The sequence below is a fragment of the Mirounga leonina genome, unplaced genomic scaffold (assembly GCF_011800145.1).
Source record: "Mirounga leonina isolate KUSES-001 unplaced genomic scaffold, KU_Mleo_1.0 Mir_53, whole genome shotgun sequence".
Classification (NCBI taxonomy): Eukaryota; Metazoa; Chordata; class Mammalia; order Carnivora; family Phocidae; genus Mirounga; species Mirounga leonina.
The window spans coordinates 61,780,800-61,805,359 of NW_023270807.1; the positions used below are offsets into that span (position 1 = coordinate 61,780,800).

The 24,560-nt window shown below is 41.7% G+C and overlaps 1 long non-coding RNA gene and 1 pseudogene across 5 annotated transcripts in view; one reads left to right on the plus strand and one right to left on the minus strand.

The window, feature by feature from the left end:
• The window catches only part of LOC118001543, a 189,095-nt gene that overhangs the window by 3,281 nt on the left and 161,254 nt on the right, over positions 1-24,560 (minus strand). For 3 of the 5 annotated variants that reach the window (XR_004676725.1, XR_004676724.1, XR_004676728.1), the window contains 2 exons: positions 9,653-10,601; positions 8,435-8,568 (listed from right to left, as the gene is read on the minus strand). This is a non-coding gene — a long non-coding RNA (uncharacterized LOC118001543). Of the gene's footprint in view, positions 1-7,071; positions 7,794-8,434; positions 8,569-9,652; positions 10,602-24,560 lie in introns of those variants that run through there. The other 2 variants (XR_004676727.1, XR_004676726.1) reach the window with 2 other exon arrangements.
• LOC118001542 lies at positions 21,817-22,497 on the plus strand (annotated as a pseudogene).

Below are 24,560 nucleotides of genomic sequence, written 5' to 3' on the forward strand. Positions count from 1 at the left end.
TATCTATCTATCTATCTATCTATCTATCTATCTATCTATCTATCTATCATCTATCATCTTATCTCTAGTTTTTACAAGAATGCAATCTTCCTTGCTACTTATAAATTGCTTTTTATACCGTTCAACAATATACCTTTCTATGTTTGTTTATAAAGATATACCTTGATACCGTACGTGGTTTCAAAGACTAAATTTCTTTAAAATTATTGTACACAGGGGTGCCTGGGTGGCTCAGTCGTTAAGCGTCTGCCTTCGGCTCCGGGGTCCTGGGATCGAGCCCCGCATCGGGCTCCCTGCTCAGCGGGAGGCCTGCTTCTCCCTCTCCCTCTGCCCCTGCTTGTGTTCCTGCTCTCGATCTCTCTCTCTCTGTCAAATAAATAAATAAAATATTTAAAAAAAAATTATTGTACACAGAATAAAAGCCAAGAATAGAGAGAGAGGCATTGAAAATAAAAACGCTTCTCTTCTCTCCTCCATTCCACAGCATTACTCTGGTCTTCGGAACGTTCTTAAAGCATATACAAGTGTATGCATATATACGTGTTTACTCCTGTGTATTTGTTTTCACATCAATGGAACTGCACTACAGAGTTCTTTGTCTCCGTTTTTAAATTTAGTACCAAACACTGTTTAACTTGAAGATACAAGAGCTCACTTCCAGAGGGAAGAGACCAGGTCTGGCTGGCTCACTGCTAGATGGACTTCACCTGGCATGTTGTCGACACATGATCCATACATGAAAGCCCTGAGGCTCTTCTGCTCCGGTCAGAAAAAATGTCTGAGAGAAAAACTGTCCTTCAGCCCCAAATGCTCAACAGATCCCACAGGAATTTTCTTCGATGGACTCCAAGGCAGGATCTGCATGTGGGCTTCTCCTTACAGGCTCCAGGCTGTAGTGAGACCCATTTCTGGGTGGAGGAACCACCACCCAAGTGGTGTTCCCAAGTTAGTAGGGGGAGTGTGTGTACCTCGCTGGACAGGGAATAAGGAGGCCAAAGAGGTCAGCAGACCTTGACTGTGCTCTAGTTTTCCCTCATGTCCAACAATCTGCTTTTGGGAGCAGAAAATCCAACTTTGAGAGCAGGAAGTGGATTCTGCATAAACAGTAAGATTATGAATAAAGAATCTCAAAAAAAAAATTCTTTTTTTTTTAAAGACTTATTTATTTATGTATTTGAGAGAGCAAGAATGAGAGAGAGAGAGAGAGAGAGTACATGAGAGGGGGAGGGTCAGAGGGAGAAGCAGACTCCCTGCCGAGCAGGGAGCCCGATGCGGGACTCGATCCAGAGACTCCAGGATCATGACCTGAGCCGAAGGCAGTCGCTCAACCAACTGAGCCACCCAGGCGCCCCTCAAAAAAAAAAAAAAAATTCTTAGTGGATATTGTTTTAGTAAGTTTCACAATTATTCGTGTGTGTGTGTGTGTGTGTGTATGCTGAAATAGCTATGTAACAATATTAAATACTGTGTGTATTTGAACTCTTATGCACATTCCAATTTCTCCAGCATATTCACTCTGTGATATGTCCCTCCCCAAATGTGATTTTGATTTTTAATTCTTCAGTGCTACAAAAATAAAGTGATTCTAGTCACCAAAGTTGAGCATCATCTCAGCTATAAAAAAAAAAAGCCAAATAATTCCTCTATTTCAGAAGAATTTCAACCGTAATTTTATGGTTAATAGAAGTTAAAACCGATGGATGATAGCCTTGAATAAGAGAGAAGCTTATCTACTGGAGAGACTTCAAAGGTCAACACATCCCAGAAAGGCTCTAACTTATAACAGGAGACATTTATTATGCACTGACTTTGGGACATTAAAATGTCACTGCCAGAATTTACGGCTTTCGCAAAATGTGTACAATTTCTGTGGGGAATTTTCCTCATCCCAAAGGACAGGGATAATAGAAAGGAAGCCTTTTATTAGGGCTTACTTTTAAAACGTTCTAAAAGTGGTAAGGAGTCAGGATGACTGTTGTCCAGCTGGTTACAGGCAGTTGGTACATAAATCAGAAGGAATTGGCCTTAGTGAGCCTCTGTATGGAAAAGCTCACATAAACTGGCAACTGATCATTCCCCCTCCTTTATTTCTGTATAAACTGTTTACAGAAAACTATGTGGCAGAGTGTTTGAGAATAGTGACATTCTAATCCCTAGTAATTCTTAGGAAATGTAATTGTAGGAGCAGATTTCATAAAGTGCCTTCAATCTTATATAAATCTGTGTAAATCACAGAGCCCTGTAAATGCCATTTGGACTTCAGAGCTCTAGCTGGGACCAGAGCCTTACTTCCCTCTGGAGCTTCCCCAGGGCAACTGCTGGTTCCCTGGGCTGGTCAAATCTTATCAACCACCTTCGGTGGTTTCCAGGGAATATGGGGACAATCTTACCCCATTTACTGTCCTCAGAATCTGCCCCCTGAGTTTCAAAGGCATCTGCCTTTCATAAGGAAAAACCAACCTTCTGCTTCTGACTCATTTGCACAGAGAGTTTCAGATGCCTAAATTGAATGGACTGCTTGCTGTCCCTGGCTGTGAACAGGCTCTCTCTGTTGAAAACTGGAAACCAATGTGGTGAATGACATGAGTCCTGTTCAATGGTGCTATCTTCCCCTCCACAAAAGCACTCTTAGCATGAATAAAGGATGACCAAGTGAGACTGGAAATGTTTTGCTCACAGTTTCTAAAAGTTGATGATGATCAATGCATGAGCCTCTTGGAACGCAGGGAGTCCATGTCCCTCTTTCAACTTCCCTAATGTGAAATAAGTGGCAAGTATAACTTTATAAAGATGCAAATGTGAGAACGTGGAGCAGGTAACATTTTTCTCCTGCTGTTCAGATTGGGAGAATCAAATGGACTGATGTAGGCAGGGACTTGGTTGTTACCTAAATAGACCCACATCCTTCTCCAAAATATGATGTCAATCCTGCCCCCCCACTTTCCCACTTGTCCACTTGGACCATCATTGTCCCACCCAGGCCTTGAGAATCTCTCACCTGGATTATGTCTGCAGCCCCCAACTTGTTCCTCTGATTTTAATCTGGCCTCCACTAATTCATTTTTCTTCCAGACCACTGTCAAAATGCGATCCACCTATCACCTAAATCTATTATGTCATTCCCCTATTTCTAATCTTTTGAAATTTTTCTATCACCTACAGAATGAAGCCTATCTAAGACTCCCAGCACCTTCCTGCTGCTGCAGGCTCTGCCCCACATGGCCATGCCCCACACAGGACACTCTACCAACACGTTTCCCCTCCTCACACTCCACGTTCCCTCTGGCCCCTGTGCCTTGTCATGCTGTCCTCTCTACCTGAGGTGTTCTTCCCATTCTCTGGGCTGGCGTGACTACTGTTCATTCATTCAGATTCAACTCACATCCTACCTCCTCCAGAGATCCTTCTCAGCCCTCAGGGCAGAGAAGGGACCCACCGTTCTGTGGGCTGCCTCCTTCTGCAGGCCCAGCCCTCACTATATGGACTTGACTGCAGTCTACTAGTCTCGTTATGTGTCTTCTGGCCTGTGAGATGCTTGAACACATCAACTGTGACTTAGTTGTTGCTATGTTCTCACTCAAAGTTTAGCACCATATCTGTCCTATATTTGGTACCCTATAAATGCCTGATGAATGAATGAATGAGGCTGGAAAGACAAAATGAGCAAGAAGAAGGGCTTAGATTTTTACACAAGCTTTGTAAGGGTTATAGCAGGTCATATAAAGTTTATAGTAGGTTTTTTATAAGGCTGTTCAAGTTTTGTTAGAAGCATATATATTTATAAATAGGCAGAATAATTTTTAAAAAAACAATTGTTAGAGTTGAAAGAGACTTTAGAGAGCATCTAGTCCAACACTTTTCTTTTACAAACTGGGGAAACAGAAACTCAGAGAAGTTACGACCTGCCCAAGGCTCCATGGTAAGGTAATAATAACCTGTGAACAGGTCTATGTATAGTATTTATGGGGTCTACTGTATGACTCGAGGCCTGTATTATATATGCTTTAATATTTATGTTCAAGTAAAGAATCAGTATCATGATTCACAAGTGGTATACTGAGCCCTCTAAAAGTACAAATTTTTTTTTTCGATTTTATTTATTTATTAGAGAGAGAGCAAGACAGGGAACACAAGCAGGGGGAGTGGGAGAGGGAGAAACAGACTTCCCACTGAGCAGGGAGCCCGATGCGGGGCTCGGTCCCAGGACCCTGGGATCATGACCTGAGCAGAAGGCAGACGCTTAACAACCGAGCCACCCAGCCACCCTAGATGTACAATTTAAGAGTAATATCAAAGTGTCTCGTATTGTAAAATGTTCCGCAACCACCATCTGCAACTACAGTGAACACCACACTAACTCCTGAGTATCTCTGGAACCACCAGTTGGAACCCAAAGAGGAGGAAGAAAATGGGAGCTCAGCACTACCAGGAAGTGACACTTGATTCTGCAATCTGAAAGGAGGGACTTGACAAATTAATTAATTTGTCTTTGTCTTTTTTTCTACCTAAGTGCTTCTGCTACCTATACCTTCCACATTCCATCTCTGACGTCAGCAGAGGCACAGCCCACCAGCCTGGATGGCATTTGGTCCGTTCTTTCGTCCTGAGGGACACAGAGCAAGAGAAGTGCAACAGTGTTTCTGTGGGGCCTGGGACCAGGGCTAATCATCAGGGTAGGCATAGTGGCTGTGTTGTACCAGCACCGAGCATCCATATGGTGCTTAATAAATACGTGTTTGTGGTACCAGGGCAAGAGTCAGTATGTGCCACTGTCTAAGGGTCCAGGGCAAGAGTCCTGCTTTTAAGGACTCCCTTTATAGCAGTACTAAATTTGAAAGAAAATCATATACAGGAACTAACAAGCTTACCTGTCAAGCTCCCCATCAAAATATCCTGTGACAGTAATAAGGCAATAGTCTACTGGGGTCCTTAATACAGCATTTCTTCCATTCTTATGGCATTGCATTTAGGATCCAAGGTATAAAGGTCTAAGGGGGAAAGGCCAAGAAACTGGGAATTTGCAGTCTTGGATTGTTTTCTTAAATCTACTAATTACCTACTGGGTAACTTTGAGAAAACACAACCTGTTAATGGTTAGCCATTTCAGTTTCTCTACCCATAAAATAAGCCATAAATTATCTACACCCTTACAGAAGTACTGGGAGAATAAGTGCTCAGATGAAAGATATTGTATAAGGATAACATGGTCTTACAAATTTGAAAGCTGTTCTGACCTCCACTTAAATAGTTAGCATGATGTCAGGTTCACACAGAAAGAGTCTCCAACATAACTAGTCTTAGATGCAATAGTTTTCTTTGAGCTATTCAGAAGAAAAGTGTTCTCTAAATCCAATCTATTTTCTTGGGCAAAAAGTTTGTGTGTAACATGTAACTATCCTGTGAAAAGACTCCATAATGAAAACAAGACTGTTGCCTGGGAGTCTCCTCCCTTCGGTTTATATCCCATCTGTCATTACCTGCCCCTTTCTGAGCTGCCAGACACTCCTGTTCCTCTTTGGTTTGTTATAAACTGGACAAATAGAGTCTTTTGCCTTCCAGCGCCTCATTTAAGCTATTTTGAATCATTCAGTCTCCTAGAACAACCTGTGATTTGGATTATGGATATATCAAGTAAGAGAGACAAATGTGATTAAAAGCAGGTATTTTCCTGATTTAGATTAGGGACCAACTTCATCAGCTTGATTAAGGAGGCATTCAGGAACCCAAACCATCTAATCCTGTCTTGAGGCACGATGGGATCCCTGCTGCATGGCTGGAGCCATCTTAGAGAGAGTGCAAGCGGGGGCGAGGGGCAGAGGGAGAGGGAGAGGGAGAGGATCTCGAGCAGACTCCGAACTGAGCATGGAGCCCGACGCGGGGCTCGATCCCACAACCCTGAGACCACAACCTAAGCCAAAACCAAGAGTCAGACACTTAACCGACTCAGCCACCCAGGTGCCCTCCCTCACAAGGAATTCTATGCTTCAGAAGCAGAGAGAATATCCCCTCCCACTTATAAACAGCACTGAGCTGGTCTCTGGGGACTCAAGGACTCTGGAATCACCAGGCAGAGCACGGTTGGGATGTGGGCTTTGATGACCTGTAACTTCTTGAGGCCCTAATTGGAAAAACTATTCTAAGAAATAGGCGATTCCTGGGAGGTGGATGGTTCATTTGTGTTTCCCTTTATACACAGTAAGGAGGTTCTTCACCTTAAGAGAACCATCATGCCAGTGGTATGTGTTTTCCATTCTTTTTTTTTTTTTTTAAAGATTTTATTTATTTATTTGAGAGAGAGAATGAGATAGAGAGAGCACGAGATGGGGGGAGGGTCAGAGGGAGAAGCAGACTCCCTTCTGAGCAGGGAGCCCGATGCGGGACTCGATTCCGGGATTCCAGGATCATGACCTAAGCCGAAGGCAGTCGCTTAACCAACTCAGCCACCCAGGCGCCCTGTGTTTTCCATTCTTGATCAGCCCACTGAACCATACCCTTCCTGTTCATGGTCATCTCTTCAGAACCTGTCTGGGCCTTGGCCATGAGAGTTGCTCAAAAAAATATTTGTTGAACAAATAAACAAATAGAATATAATTTCATCACTTCATCCAATTAAAAAAGTGATACCCTATTTACAAGACCTTCAGAAGAATTTTCCCACCCTAAATTTCCCAGAAATCCAAATGGACAAAATATTTCCATTTTAATTTTCAAATATAAGAAGAATGCAGTGACCACAGTTTATATTCTCCCTCCTATTTTCCTCAGGGCCTGCGTTGCTCATTTAAATGCAATTTGCTGCCTGTTTGGGTCAGTGACTTAAGTTGGGAGGCTCTTACAGTAACTCAGCACTGTGGAAATTCCAGACCTCTGGCTGGGGTCTGAGAGAGAAGCCCAGGTTTGGCGGCTCTGAGGGCCACTGTAGGTAAGCACCAGGCAAGAGAGCTGGTCTACCTGGGCCAGCAGGTCTCCAGCCTCACCAGTTTGGTTTAGCATGGAATCAGTCAGCAATGCCTGAGAAAGCCAGGAGACTGGTCAGGATGATTAGGGAGGTTATAAACCAGAAAACTTCCGCCTTGGTATTTGAAAACCACACGGTATTTTACAACATTCCTGTCGATTAACTGCTGGGAAGGGCACTACCTTATTGCCTTTTGCATAATGGAACCAATCTTTCCCCTCAGAGGCCCTCTTGTTGCTTTGATCAAGTTCAAAAGATGAGGGAAATGATGACTAAGGACCTTGGGAATCAGACCGAAGAATCTCACAGACAAACTCAAGGGTTTTGCGGAGATGGCTGTTTGTTTGTTTGTTTGTTTGTTTTTTACTGGTGCATCATTTTGGTAAATAATTTCCATGGTCAGGGCACTTATCAAACTCCTTACCCAAATATTTGTTATTTAGAAAAAAATCAAGGAAACAGACTTGTGTTTATTATTCTGAGATCAGCAGCAGTTTGATGAACTAAAAACAGTCTTACTTTTTCCTCTCTCCTCTCCCTTTACCAGCCTCTTGTAAAAGTGCCAACATTATACACCCAACTCTCTACACAGTGAAAACGAAAAATAAAAGTGACCCTGGTGATCCGTTGGCTGCCTCTGCCCACGTTAGACTTGGGGCCGAGAGCCCACTCCCCTTTAGCATCAGAGGCAGATATTTGGAACCGGCTGAGCTGGAAAGGGATGCTGTAAACGTCTGTTTCCGTTCACAGGGCCCTCAGCGTCACCGCATAGTTTGAACGTCTGACTAGCTTCCTGACTTTGAGAGTCTCCCACTTTAAACACGAGGGATCGACCCTGGAAAGGAAAGGAAAGACACGCACGAGTCAGCCACTGACTCCACCAGCCTTTACTCTCAGGCCGGGTTCTCCCGGCGGGATTTAAATGGAACGACTGCGACACGGACCGCGACTTCAGCTGCCGTCCCGAGGCAGGGTGATGGCGAGGTCGTGGGCCTGCTCACATGGTCTGAGTGGGGAAGGCCAGGTCTGGGCCAGTTCGCCACAAAAGAGCTTCCAGGAAAGCCCCCGTCCCCTCAGGGTGCCCGAAGAACGGAGCACAACAGACCCTTGAAACTCAGACAACCCTGGTAGGGCTGGCTCTCCTCGACACCGTCCTTCAGCGGCTCTATGGATATTTTACACGTGTGAAAGGAAAGCTTTGTTAGGGGCACAGATCTACACTCTTCCCCAAAGAGACAGCCTTGCTACGTCATCATGAGGAGGGAACCAACGCATCCCAATGAATCCCTCTATTTTAAAATGCAAGGATTTTATTAACCGATACCGAACCAAAACTCCAGGGCTGCAGTAACTTCAGCTTTGCACAGAGTTGCCACAGAGCTTAACATATATATTGAAACACTCACGCTGTCTTCAAAGCCTCTCTATTCTTGAACGTCCTCAATGGTAACAAATGCAATAGCAATTCTCACCTACCTGTAGAGGTCCTGCACCGATTGCTTCTATTCCGTTTATGATAAACTGAGCTGGCTGACAAACTGATTCTGCTCCGTCAAGGTATGACGGGTGGTGGCTAATTCCTGAGGGGAATGGGCTCCTGTTGGTCTGATCTGAAAGAGAGAGGCCAAAGCACCAAGTTTCCCAGAGGAAACACAGGCGTGGGGGCAGGTACCATGGTGGGGGGGGGGGGGAGAGGGCAAGCGTTGGTTGGGGGAGGGTGGAACACTAGCCATGAATGACTGCTGGCATTTGCAGTTCATAAGTGAACATTTCATATTCATGAATAAAAAGTTTCATTGACCATTATGAAAGTTAGAATTCTGTGTTCAAAAGTAAAAATTTCAGCAAATAATTTCACTATACCTAGTGGAATCCTAGAGGCAGGAGCCCCCTCACCCCCCAAAATAGGAGAAGCCAAGCACTGCGGCCTTCTGCTGCCAGTCACAGGCGTCCCGCCAATGGAAGTCCAGAGGAGAGTGGGAGGAGAAAAGGCTTTTGTTTTCCTTTTCTTCAAGCATTACGAAACAACCAGTCCCTTAGGATTCCATTTAAGTCTCGCCGAACTACTTTCTCTCAGGAACTTTTGCCTTGAACCACTTTTAGGCACTGAACTAGTTCCTTCTTGCTGGAAGAACGTTATTGTATTGTCTGAAATAGTGCATGCTTCCTTCCAGAATGCCGGCGGAAAACCCCAATGATGCCCTTTCCCACTAAACTATTAGGATATCTCCTTCCAGTAAATGCAAAAAAGAAGAACACGCAACCATTACTAACTGGCAGGCTAGGAATGCTTTTTAAGTTGAAAAGTTACTTTTTTTTTAACTTAAAATTTCTACTACTCTAAGCTTTACGAATGCAGAGACCGTGCCATACATCTTTGTATCTCCACAATTTCCACTTCAGCACACATAGTTGGAGATGAATTATGATTTTTTATGTGAAGGAAATTGACCTGCAAATTAAAAACCTTTTTCATACAGAACTTTGGCCAAGCAAAGGCCCATAATATCTGTAAATGTGATGGAGAAGCAATGAGGGTAGTTCTTGTCCCAGTGTAGTATGAAAATCTAGATCGAAAGTCTGTTTTACTTTTCACATTCTGTTTTAATGAAAAGAAGGAGGAATGTGAATAACAATTAACAATTCAAACAAAACTCATCTGAATTTGGCTTTGATTTTTGATAAATACCGCACCTCAGTAGTGACCATGATCCCCTTCTATTCATCTTCAACTTCAATCTTTGTCCACTTGATCAGATCCTGGCTGGAAAGAGGACCCAGAAGGTTCCAGATCCAGGGAAGATAATCTTCTGGAAAAAGAGGAGAGGTGGAAGAAGGTGCTAGAAGAGAGGACCCAGGCAGGAGTCATAGTTGAGGTTCATCTCTGCCACCGAATCACTTTGTGTCACTGAGAAATGTTTTTTCCCTTTTCATGCCTGAGGTTTCTTCTTGACAACTGAGATGAATGGATTAGATAATGTAAAAATTTCCTGCTGGGACTGGGATTGAACTTCACATGTAAATAAGAATTCATTGAACTTTGCATTGTTGTGGTATTATACTGAATATGGAGAGAGCTTATGAATTTAATAATAAAAACTAAAAATGGATAAATGGAGTCAAACAAAGAATTATCAAAAGTTCAAAGACATTTAGGGACAAAAATGGAAACAAAGTGAAACATTTACATACTTTTAATTCTAGTGCTTACCACTGTTTCCTTCTGCAGCTTATTTAAATGCACATTTCAAAGTTAGAATAATTTTGAGTAAATCCCCTAGTTGGCTTGAATGTATGTAAATTTGATCTTGGTCATTTAAACTTGACACAATTCAGCAATTTTTGAAATCTGTATTATTCAAGAAATTGAGTAGTGTCATTTGCTTATTTGATGCGTTTTTAAAAAATGAGTCCTTTGAGAAACTGCTTCTGGGTATCAATACTAAAATGAAAACACTGGCTAAAATCATAAAAGCAGGAAAATTAATTTCAGGGCATTTTAAACTCCCCCTGTTTCCTGGGCTCACAGGGCTTCAGAAGTTGAGAATTGCTCTCTGATGTCACTGTTCTCTGAAAGCTGATCCATTCAAATCCAGATGGTGGACATCTTTGAATCACATACTGCTTACATTTTTCAGTGCCTCTGAAAAAGAATTTCCCCCTTTTAATCCTCAAAACAAAACTCAAATGAATTGTTTTACCCACCTGCAGCTTCCTCTGAGGAATATAACTCTTTGATTCAATCCATAATTTCCTCTATTCTCCAACCCCCAAATTATCCAATTTTAGTTTTAAATTCAAATTATCATTACTGTCACTGATTCTGAGCTGGAAAAACGGAGGGTGGTTTTTTGGGGATGCAGCACAGAGATGTTACACAAATGTAAGCCAGAAAATTTCTCATTTCTTTAATTCTCTACCACAAACTACAATTGTATTAATCTGACAGACTTTCAGTGTGGTTCTGGGGACTGCAAGTCCAGAAACTTTTGGCTCCTAAAAGCCTCTTTCAAAGGGAAAACTATCTGCTGAACAATAAAGTCCATACAGAGGAATGGAGTGTGGACCTCATTTGTTTGTGTCTCAGATAGAGGCAGGAGCCTAGAAGAAGACTCTGTGTAATACAGCCTTGCTGCCGGCTGAAGAAGTACACACACACAGAGCCCAAGAGCAAGGAAGGAACAACTGGTTGATATGTAGGCCTCTCCTGGCCTCTGGCTCTTCCCTTGCACCTGGTTTACACCCCCACATTCTATCATTGCACGGCTTCAACTGAACTGCAAGCTAAGCTTCCGTCCCATGCCAACACTCATTCCTGTTTCTAAGTATCTTTCCTACTTGTACACATCCCTATTTCGTGTCTTTGTATTGTAAGGACATATATCATTGTGGAATTTTTAGACTGAAAATAAGACATGGTTCTAACATACATAATGTCACCATGTACTTATGAGTTATTAATTCAGACCCTGTTCCTTCTGTGGGAAGAACGCACCATTGGCACCTCAGGCCAATTGCTATATATCCTATAAGACCTGGTTACTCTTCAGATGCTCTGTGAAGCCTCTCTGACGGTCCCCCTCTTCTGCGCTTCCCAAGCATCCTGAGTGACCTCTATCATAGTTTAGAATAGACTGTTATGGGCTTAATTGTGTCCTTCCCCCTCCCCCACAAATTCATATGTTGAAGTCCCAATCTCCAGTACCTTGAAAACAAGGTCTTTAAAGAGGTGGTTAAGTTAAAATGCGGACATTGAGGGGAGGCCCTAATCCAACATGACTGGTGTCCACATGAGAAGAGGAGAAAAACCAGAAATACATGTACACAGAGGAGGGGCCATGTGAGGACACAGCAAGAAGGTGCCGTCTGCAAACCAAGGAGGGAGGCCTCAGGAAAAGGCAAGCCTGCTGACAACCTGATCTTGGACATCTAGCCCCTGGAACTGTGAAAGATAAATTTTTGTTGTGTAAACCACCCAATCTGGGGTGTTACAGCAGCCCGAGCAAGATAATACACTGTCCTACAAATTATTGCCTTATCCATCTCTACTTCTGGATTGTGACTACTCTTAAAAGGGACTGTATTTCATCTGCCTAGTCACAGAACCTAGCAGAGTACCTGACATACATAAAAAAAATATTTGTGGATTGAAGGAAGGAAGGAAGGATTTTTCTGACTCAATTTGATCATCAGCCTCTAGTCACTTAGTGTCTTATTTTCCTCCCTCTTTTTATTCATCTTCTCCCATCCTAATCCTAATGGCTTGAGTATGTGTCTCTATTTTGCACCTAAGTCTTTAACACAAGCAGATTGATTCCCAGTTTTCAGAGGTATCATGCAGGACATGAGCGATATCCAGAACCACTCCTCCCTCACTGGATGTACACATAGCAGTCGCGTGCTGTGGTTTCTCATCATGACAATATGCTGGGCCCAAAGATGCCAATTTACATGAGTCAGACAGTGAAACAATGGCATACATGCCCCTTTTCTAGAGTTAGGCTAGCAACTCCATCTCATAGAGGCTGAAACGGCTCCTGAGAAGAGCCGCTTCTGACTGCCAGTTCTGAAGTGATCAAAATAAGAGAGGAGATCGCTGGTACAGTGAGTGACCCAGGAAATGCTAAAAGGGTGGGAAGTTGGCTCAGCAGGGTTGGGAGCTGCCTCACATCCTGAAGTAATTATTCCAATAAAACACTCTTATGTCCAGATACATTTTTTTTCTCAAATTATGGGATAACTACACGTAACAACTCAGAAAGATCACATTTGTGTGAATAAACCTGATTGTGCTTTGAAAGCACTTCCTTTCAGCGTCACACTGCTCCAGTCTCCTGGGCTCCAGTAAATTTTGAGGGAAGAATGGCAGGGCCAGAGTATTTACATGTCTATAAAGGCTGTATTTGTTTTTATATGTTCTTGCTGCTTGGCTCTGCAGTCTTGTTTAGAAACATTATGTTGAAAAAAAAAAAGAAACAAATGTTAAATGGTATTTTATTTGAGTGAGGGTGCCTGATGAGTCCTCTTGTAAAAGAGTGGCCTGTCATGCAAGGGAACTCGGGCGGCCTTACTGCTCAGGACACTGGGTAGCAACATTTGTAGTGGATGCTGTTTGAACCTGATGCTTGGAGGAATGTTTTCTCCTGTAACAAGGTTTGTAATGGCAAATCATTTTATCCCCAGGTTATGTTTTGTTTTGTGCATGTGTATTATTTTTTTAAAGATTTATTTCTTATTTATTTGAAAGAGAGAGAGAGAGGGAGAGAGAGAGCACAAGAGTGAGGGGCAAAGGGAGGAGAAAGAATCTCAAGCAGATTCTGCGCTGAGCGGATCCTACGGCTGGGCTCCATCTCATGACTCTGAGATCATGAGCTGAGCCGAAACCAAGAGTCAGATGCTTAACCGACTGCCCACCCCCAGGTGCCGCGTGCATGTTTTTTAATTCCCGGTTTAAATGGAAAGTCTAGCAATTTTGTTCTTTTCTGTAAATAGGATGTTTCATTGTAACTGAGTACCTTGAACTTCGAGCTATACTGAAAAACTTTGGGCCAGTTTATTTTACTTTCCAAGGAAGTGTTGTAAGGTGAACTCTACATTTAAAAGAAGAAATCCTCTAAGATTTAGCCAAACCTGCCTTGAGGTGAGAAATCAAGAGCAAGGAGCTCATTTGTGACTTGAGATAATGATGAAGATCCTTCAGCAAATTCCCAGGACTGCCTTTTCTAGACACTCAACTAAGTAAACTCCATATTAAAAATGTCCATTGTAAAAAATAAATAAATGTCCATTGTGTGCAGGGTACAAGGTAAATGCCTTGAGAGCCATTAAGGATTAAAATCTTTTAAATGTTTCTGGTCCCCAAGACATTCACAGCAAAACTGGGGACAAAAATTTTAATCAGGATCAGGCTAAATAGAAATAAAACATTTCAGTAACAGATCTAAATTAAAAGAGATGGCAACTTCCAGAAGGCTGTCCATGGTTAATTACATGGTAATTATAAGCAAGCAGTGCTCTGAGACCCCAGCGCTCTCTCTAGGGTCTCATCTTCCCCTTAAATGGGAAGGCTTCTTCAGGACAGGCAGATGTAGGTAGGTCCAGGGGAGGCCAACAAACCTACCTCGTTGTCTCCAGATTATGAGGCCAGGCAGACCTGAGCTCAGCTCTACCTAGGACGACCTGGGACAAGTTCTTTTCTGCTCTGAATAGAGATGATAAACTTACCGTTTGAGTTGCTGTGAGGAGTAGATGAGCTCTGTGTAAGTAAATTCTTGGTGTAGACTCTCACACATATTAACATTTATGAGAGCAGAGATCATGTTATTTATCAATTTGTCTTTTAGTTTATTTTCTGTTTGCCCCACTCAGAAGTAAGCTCCTTGAGGGCAGGGACTTAGCATTGTTCTGTCCTTGGATCCACAGTATCTATATCACTATGCAACACATAATAGGTGCCTAGTACATATTTGTTGAATGAATAAATCAATGAATAATTAATAGAACTTCAAAAAAGTGGATTAGCTAATATTATTATTCAACCTTGTCTTTTTCATATTTCTTCTTGTCCCTCTTCATTGTCTTTAAACTTAGGAGCAACAAGAGATGTTGCAAGCAATAGGCTAAGTTCCATTTGAGTAGGATCGTTTGGAGTCTTAAAGTCCCTATGGGTTCAGGCTATTGGAACTTGCATTGTTCACTTCGAGAAGAGTAGACGATGCAGTGGGAAAATAAAGCTTTTCTTCCTGTATCTCCTTCCTCCATCAGCTCCTCCTCACTGGATCCTTATTATGTCTGTGCCCCTTGTGCCCTTCTCACCCATTAATATCCAAAAATAAAGAACAGAGACAAATTGTGGGGAGGAAACAAATATTTTTTCACATAGACCTTCCAACTCCCATGGAGAGAGAGTTGGAATGTAACTTCCCCTTTCTCCAGCCCACCTCAGTGCCCATTTTTAAGTCCAGGAAGACTTAGTTAGCCGAAGCCTACCAAATGAAGCATGACTGTTAGAAAAATGTTGTGTTTGCCGTGACACTAAGCAGGAATGAGCTTCTAGTGTGAGATCACTTGGCTTTGTGCAAAAGTCCCTGTCACTTGCCACCAGAGACAGACTTATTTTGACCTAATTTTCAGTTCTGTTATGATTTTGTAGGCTAAAATTAAATTTGGTTTAAGAACACTGACCAGGGTTTATATCACTAGCGGGAGGGAAGGAATCAACATTTTATCATCTTGTGTTGGTGTGGGACCAACTGGAGCGCCTCATTAAAATCTTATTTGCAGGAAACGGACTCATTTACAGCTCCCCACTCGGTAGTATGTTTGTTAATAGTGCAGAAGGGAGGTAAAATGAGTCACAAAAGGTCAGCTCTGGATCGAGTAAATTTCCTCCCCGACTGCAGATTGCTGACACCTCATTGTGTTTTCCGTGTGTGACACAAAACTTCAATCCATGTACAGTGTAACCTCTTAGATAAAATCCAATCCCCAGACCTGCAAGACCCATTATTGCCTAAGAAAAGCCAAAATTACTGACTGTTTTCCTTTCTTCTGACTTAAAATGCACGTCATCAACCACGTAAAGGAAAAAGAACAACGTGCAAAGTATTCTCTGGGGTTTCTCACCCATTCTAAGATATTCTCACAATGAGTTCTCAGCTTAAAAATGGTCTCATCAGAGGATTTTAATGCTCCTGTGTGAGCATTTCAAGAAATTCAAAGAAATGAAATCTAAACATCTCAGAGGTTGTGGAGAGGTTGATTCAAACACTTAGGTATTTTGGTTTTCATATCAAAAATATCTTAGATCTACATATGGGTCTCTATGGACTTTATAAAAAAAAATTTATAACATGTATATATTAGTCAGGGGCCTGGTAAGAAACAGAATTCACCCCAGAAGTTCCCAGTAAAGATAGCTTAATAAACAACTACTGACGATGGTATGGGCAGGCAAAAGAACAAATAAGAGACTCTGAAGCACCCAGAGACCAGCAACAGTGGGAAGCTGTTACCACTGTTAGGTGTAAAGGGCAACGGGAGGAAATGATGGTACATGTTCCCCATGGAAGCTAGTGGAGACTACAGTCCCTGCCAAAGACCCACCTGAAGAAGACAGGGAGCCAGGAGGAAACACCCTGATCACCATCTCTGTCCCACCTCTGATCTCCTGCTGGTGCTTCCTGTTGGCCAAACTGAACCGGAAGGCAGTGGCAAGGGAGACTGGGTGACAGAGTCCCTAGGGGTCAGTTGCCCAGCGCATACAGTAGGGTGGAGAAAGGCAGAGGATTAATCTGCTAGGGCAACTGGAGCATAAAAAGCATAGTGTTCTTCGTAGGCAATGATTTTGCTCAATATTTATTTATTTATTTATTTATTTATTTATTTATTTATTTATTTACTGCCAGTGTATTTATGATAAATTTGCAGCTATTTATCCAGGCTTGCTCTCTACCCTAGTCCCCTTGGAGATCCTGTAGTCTGGATTTATATTCCAAGAGCTTGTCTCTTTGCAGTGCTAACTCTTCTGTATGGGGATTAATCCTTATCTCCATGTCAACTAAATAGATTTAAAATTATGAAAACTGTGATGACCATCTTCACCTTTATGAATCTTTAAATTCAGAATCTCTTGGTCTGGCACAGCTTCATTCTTTCAAGGATATTAAAATATTTTAGTTTTGTTATCTCATTGATCTTTGCCATATCTCTGATGGGCAGGCATCTTGGTAGTACCTAGTACAGTGGCACACGGAAATAGATGCTCAATAAATGCTTGTTGACAAGATGATCATCATCAAATGCCTCTTGTGCAGATAGGAAAGCTTACACTGAGAAGTTAAGCAACTTAGCCAATATCTCATGGGGTGCCGGTAGGAACAGAAGCCAAGTCAGAGGGTTTACCCTGAATATGCTTCCTCCAAAGGAGATTTTGCTAAGCCTGGCAAGAATTTGAACAAGAGTTTATTTTCTTCCTGTACTTTGACCCAATCTGAAGAATAGTTGAGAAACTCAGGGCATAGTTTTTCAACTGATTTGTTTCCTAGATTGCCAGTGAAATGTGTGCCCCATTATTTATTCTTAATCATTAGACATGAAACATTATTGCCCCAGGAACAAAAAGCCAAGTTATTCTCTTAGAGGAATTGAACTAAACTATTATGGTTTCTATATATTATTTCTGGGATGAGGAAAAGAAAATATAAAGGGGAGATGAAATCTGAGAACTGCATGTGAAATCAGTTACAGCCAACCCTTATCAATGAAAAACAAGGATAGGAATGACTTGAGAAACATAAATGTACATGGTTTTAGAAATTCTACAGTTACTATAAACCCATCTTCATCCAAACCTTCTACTATATTCCGAAGTTTTAAATGCTAATTTTTCTTGGATGCCACTGTTTTCCTGAATATCCCATGAAGGATTCATATAGAGAAGGAGAAACAGAGGGGCCTGGATTCACTGCAAGCAAGATAAACTCTTTGTGAAATAATACTACATCAGGTAGATCAAATTTTGTACATAAGGCAAATCATTTATCAACATGAAAACACATGGGCACAAGGAAGTTCTGTAATCTTGGAAGCCTGTGTCACGCCTTCTTCCAGAGAGGGTATCGCCAGCCTGCTCGATTTGTAGGTGGCTCGGTACACAGCCTCACTGTGGGCGCATGTGACATGACCTGGGAGACTAACAAAGGGCTTGGGTCTTCTCAAAATCACAGTTATTTATTTTAAAATTTACTTATTTATTTGAGAGAGAGACAGAGTGTGCCAGGAGGGAGGGGCAGAGAGAGAATCTTCGCAGACTCCCCGCTGAGTGCAGAGCCCAATGCAGGGCTCGATCCCACGACCCTGAGATCATGACCTGAGCCAAAACCAAGAGTTGGATGCTTAACTAACTGAGCCACCCAGGCGCCCCTCTTCCTTGCCATCTCATCCAGGTGCACATTGCCTGGTGAGTACTTTCTCTCTCAAGACTGAGCTCCAATGACACTTCTCCTGACGTGACTAGTGACACCACCCTTTTCTGTCATGCTAGCACAGTACACATATCTAAATTATTGCATGCACCACATTGTATAGCGCTCGCTGTTTATATGTCCGTCTCCTCAGTGAACTATGAGGTAACAATCTGCAGCCTATTCAGGATCGTAGTTCCTTATCTAGCATATGCACTGCTCTTAAACCCTGAAAACGGAGGGTTGTGCTTCAAAGACCCTACCTTGGCCCTCCTCCAGCAGTGTCCCTATCCCTGAGGTGAGAAGTCAGCAGGACCAGGGATGTGCCTTCCTGGATTCCATGTCTACCCAGATCCCACGCTCCCTGTTTCTAGGCCATGCTTTGCTTACCTAGAGCCCAAGAATTCCCTGTCCAAATGGTCCAATCCTCCCTTTGGGGCCTTGACAAGCCCTTTCCCAAGATCTGTCCTCTAAGAAGGGACCAACAACGTGTGTGCTCACTCCTAGATCCGAGGACTGGCCAAGGCAGCTATTCGTGAAGCATATGGACAGAACTTGTATAAACAGGCGAGACTGTCCACATGTGTGCATGCGAGGTGTCCAGGGATGAGGTTAGAGCAGGACTAGGAGGAGCAGGCAGTTAGGCAGAGAGCTGGGGCCTGAAGCCTCAAGGAACCTGAGGGTTCTAAAGTTGAACCTGGCCTCCTAGGTGGGGTTATGAAGGTATATTTATCACGGTGGGAGAATGGATCATATCTTGTCATTTGCAACCTTGAAATATTTAGGCATATGTCACGTGAGCTTCCATGTGTACTCTAGCTTGGATCTCTACACATGTTAGGGTGCTGGTGTCTTGGCTAATATGGTGCACAACACATGGGAGACGCTTCATGCATGACTGAGGACTGGCTCACAGCAAAAAGATGTGGAATAATTGAGACTCAAGGCAAATAATGTAGTGTTTGAGTAAGAGAAAATAATAGAAGATATTACTTATAATTGAATTAACAAACTAGTTAACATACTTCCTAAAAATGTTTATATTCCAAGGGTCAAACAAACATTCTTGCTAGGACGATGTTATTTACCAAATTAATGATCAATTTTTAAAAGCCTCACTTGAATTCTCCAGCATTCTTTGTATTTCCAAAACACACCACCAATCTACAAAGCACTCATAGATGGGTTAAGAATGAAGTCAAATAGAACATGAGTCAGGTAGCAAACTCCGTTGTGGGGGTTAGTTATACTCCAGCCAGAGAGGAAGAATTAACCAAAACTAGCAACAGTATTTCTTGGAGGCAGAATTTCAGGCGTCTGTCACTTCAAATGACCCCTTTGTCCTTCACTGGCAGATAAAATCATTCTTGTAAGGAAAAGGAACATTCATCTTCCAGGTGGAACCCTGAGAACTAAGGTCCTGCTTGCCACAGATATGATAATTTCAATGAATGTAGGCATTTTAACTTTTTCTCATGTATAAGAATCAATGGCTCACCATGTTGAGTAACCAAGACTTCTTATCTCTTTTCTAAAGATAATACTTTTATTGCCACATAAGTGCATGTTACTAACAAATGTAAGGAAATTTCAGGCTAAAATATGTATATACATATGGTTGTATGTGTATGCATGTATATATGTGTGGAAATTGAGAGGGGCAGGGAGAGGGAGAGAAAGGGAGAATCTACTTAACTTGGAAAATCAACTAAGAAACATCTATTGAGGGACTTCTCCATACTCAGCATTTGTCACATTATGCTAAGCATAAGGGATAAAAAGTCAAGGCCTTAAAACAATAACGAGATACTACTGTACACCTATTAGAATGGACAAAATTTGGAACACTGACACTAAATATTGGACAGGATGTGGAGCAAGAAGAACTCTCATTCACTGCTGCTGGGAATGCAAAGCTACTTTGGAAGACAGTTTGGTCGTTTGTTAGAAAACTAATATACTCTTATCATATGATCCACTGATTGTGCTCCTTGGTATTCATCCAAAGGAGTTGAAAACATGTCCACACAAAAACCTGCATGTGAATGTTTGTATCAGCTTTATTCATAGTTCAAAACTTGGAAGCAACCAAGATATCTTTCAGTAGGTGAATGGATAAACTGTGGTATATCTAGACAATGGAATATTACCCAGTGCTAAAAAGAAATGAGATATCAAGCCATGAAAAGAAATGGAGGAAACTTAATGCATATTACTAAATGAAAGAAGCCAATCTGAAAAGGCTACCTATTCTATGATCCCAACTATATGACATTCTGGAAAAGGTAAAACTACAGAGATAGTAAAAATATTAATGGTTTTTATGGTTGGGGGAAGGAGAGGAGGAATGGATAGGCAGAGCACAAAAAATTTTTTAAGGTGGTAAAAATATAATATCATTATGTCATTATATATTTGTCTGAACCCATGGGATGTACAACCCCAAGAATGAACTGAAATGTAAAATAAGTACTTTGGGTGAATATGATGTGTCAACATAGGTTCATCACTTGCACCACTCTGGTGAGGGACACTGATAATGGAGGAGGCTGTGCATGTATGGGGACAGGGGTGTCTGAGAAATCGCTGTAATTTTGCAATTTTGTGGTGAGCCTGAAACTACTCTAAAAAATTGTCTTTTTTTTTTTAGAGTTTTTTTTTTTTTTTTTTTTTCCCCCACAGAAAGATAGAGAGCACAAGTTGGCAGAGCTGCAGGCAGAGGGAGAGGGAGAAGCAGGCTTTCCGCTGAGCAGGGAGTCTGACACAGGCTCGATCCCAGGACCCTGGGATCATGACCTGGCTGAATGTAGCTGCTTAACCAACTGAGCCACCCAGGCACCCCTAAATAATTAAGTCTTGAGAAGAAGAAGAAGAGGGGCATCTGAGAAGGAGGAAAAGGAGGAGGAGAAGAAGAAAGACAAGGTCCTGTCCCCAGGAAAGTTGACGATTTTTTTTTTTTAAGATTTTATTTTTTTATTTATTTGAGAGAGAGAGAGAGAGCACAAGAGGGGGTAGGGTCAGAGGGAGGAACAGACTCCCTGCCAGGGAGTCTGATGCGGGACTTGATCCTGGGACTCCGGGGTTATGACCTGAGCTGAAGGCAGTTGCTTAACCAACTGAGCCACCCAGGCGCCCAAGTTGATGATATTTGATGGGAGTTTGGTCTGGAGTGATGGGAGAAGCACTGTGGGCATATGTGGGTAAGGGTGAGGGCACAGATTTGCCTATTACCTCCTATGAACAGACACTGTGATTACGTGTGTTATATTAGGCCATCTCATTTAATTCTCATCAAACCAGTGCATGTAAATACTATCCTCATTTTCCAGATGAGGAAACCAATGTTTAGAAGATGAGCCCAATGAAAGAGCGATACAACTGAGCAGTTGCAGAAAAAACTATTTAAAAGGAACTTATGGGAATGTAAATGGGTACCATCACTATGGAAAACAGTACAAAAATTCCACAAAAAATTAAAGAGAACTACCATATGATCCAGCAATCCCACTTCTGGGTATATATCCGAAGGAAATGAAAACAGGTTATTGAAGAGATATCTGCATTCCAGTATTTATTACAGGCAAGGTATGGAAACAACCTAAATGTGCATCAGTGGATGAGTGGAAAAAGAAGATGTGGTTCATGCATACAAAGGAAAATTATTCAGCTATGAGAAAGAATAAAATCCTGCCACCTGTGATAACACGGATATTTCTCAATGCTAAGTGAAATAAGCCAGATGGAGAGAAAGACAAATACTAAATGGTGTCTCTTAAATCTTGGAAAATCTTAAAAATCTTAAATAAAAAAAAAATCTTAATTAAAAAAGGTTAAACTTTTAGAGATCCTCCGGTAGCGGCGGCCAGCAAGGAGACGAGGGCTCCGCCACGCGACACCATGCCTTTCTTTGATGTGCAGAAAAGGCTGGGCCTTAACTTAGATCATTGGATGACCATCCAAAGTGCTGAGCAGCCTCACAAGATCCCAGGTTGATGCCATACTTTTGAAAAAGAATGGATAGAGGGCGCCTGGGTGGCTCAGTTGGTTAAGCGACTGCCTTCGGCTCAGGTCATGATCCTGGAGTCCCGGGATCGAGTCCCGCATCGGGCTCCCTGCTCAGCAGGGAGTCTGCTTCTCCCTCTGACCTTCCTCCTTCTCATGCTCTCTGTCTCTCATTCTCTCTCTCTCAAATAAATAAATAAAATCTTTAAAAAAAAAAAAAGAAAAAGAATGGATAGAATGTGCGCATGGAATCGGTGGTACCTGTGAAGAGAAAGAGTGCAAGATAGAATTTGATGATTTTGTAGAATGTCTGCTTCGGCAGAAAACAATGAAACGTCTGAGTGACATCACGAGGCAGCGAGATAAACTAATAAAGGAAGGGAAGTACACACCTCCGTCTCACCACTTGGGCAAGGGGGATCCTAGGCCCTGAGCAGAGCTGCTGCTGATGGCTGGAGGCTGATTTTCATGTTCTCTCTTTTCCACTAGAAAGTTCATTTACTGAAAACCTCTTTGTGAAAGTGTCTAAAAATAAAGGATTGCTCTATCCTAAAAAAAAAAAAAAAAAAAAAAGTCAAACTTTTATAAGGAATAGAAAAGTGGTTGCCAGGGGTTAGGGAGTAGAGAAAATAGGGACAGGTTAATAAAAGGGTACACACTTCCAGTTATAAGCTGCATAAGGTTTGGGGATCTAATGTACAGCATGGTGACTATAGTTGATAACACTGTATTGTATAATTGAAATTTGTTAAGAGAATAGAATTTAAATGTTCTCACCAAAAATAAAATAAAGCAAATATGTGAGGTAATGGCTACGTTAATTAACTCGACTGTGAGATCCTTTTACAATGTATATGTATATCAAACTATCACAATGTACACTTTAAATATCTTACTATTTTATTTGTCAATTATACCACAGTAAAGCTGAAAAAAAGAAACATGAACAGCTGAGTCAGATTGCTCATACAATTTAATTATGTTGTCAAAGATGCAAGCAGTTCCCTCTCAATTCATGGCAGGGTCTGCAAATGGAAAAAAAATGATGGGTTTCACAAGGGTGATCATGGCTTCAGGAACAATGATTATAAGCATTATGCTCACTTAGTGCTAGTAATGTTCAAAATCAAGAAAAAAATTTAAAAAGAGAATCAAGTTAATGCTTATCTGTATCACAGAATCTCTTCCTTCTTAGTTGTTTCACATTAATTTTGGGGGGTTTTTTTTTTGAAAAATGTTTCAGTGTGCTTGAGAAGGATGTATATTCTCTAACTGTTGGGTGCAGGATCTGTATACATGCCTATTAGATCATGCATATTAGTTATGTTACTCAAATGGTCTACATTTTAGTGATTTTTTGACCTTCAAATAACTAAGATGTATTGAAATCTAGTAGGTCATTGTATTTTTAAATTTCTACCTATAGTGCTATAAATTTTACTTCATATATTTTGAGGCTATTTTAGAATTACTAAATCTTCTAAAAGAGTTGAAAAAACACAATGAAAGGAATTTAAATATTTTGAAATTGATTGGGAATATGGCATCAACTCAGAATGGTTTTATCCCATGGTTTCTTATAAAACTGGTGAAACGTAAATTGGCCCCACTTCTGCTTAGCACGTGTATTAATCCCTCCTTTGAATTTAATCAAATAGCAAGACAAAATTTACGTATTTTAACAATGTCCTTACTGCCTTACTCCTCATCAGATAGAGTCTGCTGCTTAGCCCTGGTTCTTTGGTTTGTTGAGTTCAAGGAAGTCTTTACTCCCAGTGAAATGATCTTTGACATACTTGAAGATTTCTATTATTCTGTAGAGGGAGGGTGCAAGTTTAGAGGGATAGCAGCTGAGACGAAGTTAAGTTACTCTGCCAAGAAAGGGAGAGAGATTTCAGGAGGCATAAGACCTGTGAACAGGATGTCAGAACTGGGGAGGAGGGACACTGAAAGAGAAAGGGAGAGAGAGGAGAGACTTGGGAGAGGGGTGTATCCAAAGGGGGCATTCTCAAGTAATGTACCGTGTGGAGCTTCTCCTCATGCTGCTCTAGGTCTTTAATGCAGTGTATATGGGCCATTAACACTTTTGACTTAAAGGAGCTGGAGCTATAAGACAAGGGGATGGACATATTGTTTAAAACAAAGATACGATGAATTTTTGTTATTAGAAAATCAGTTTATCTATACCCTCGCTAAATAAAGATAAACATTCAGAGATGATCAATTTGAGGAGCAGCTGGTCATCGTCGTGCCTGGGCCACTGACTTCTCTGAAAGGTCTTATCTTTGCTGAAATAATCAAGTCAGGCAGCCGGCGGTTGGCAGGGTGGGGATTTACACCCAGCCCACAATTTCTTTGACCGTCCATCGCCTCCTGTGTGGTGGGAACAATTCTGAGCCTGCAGAGGGGAAATTTAGTTGTAAGCCTTAACTCTGCTACTTATTAAGGCTGAAATTAGTATAATTGGGTCTAAATTAGCCTCCCTGGGTCTGCTTTCCCCATCTGTGGAAGGTGAATAATCAAACCTTTTCAGTCTACCTCATAGGTCAGTTTTAAGGATCAAATAAGAAAACAAATGAGAAAATATTGTGTTGACCATACAGAGTTTTAAGTGATTGGGCCAGCTAACCTCACAA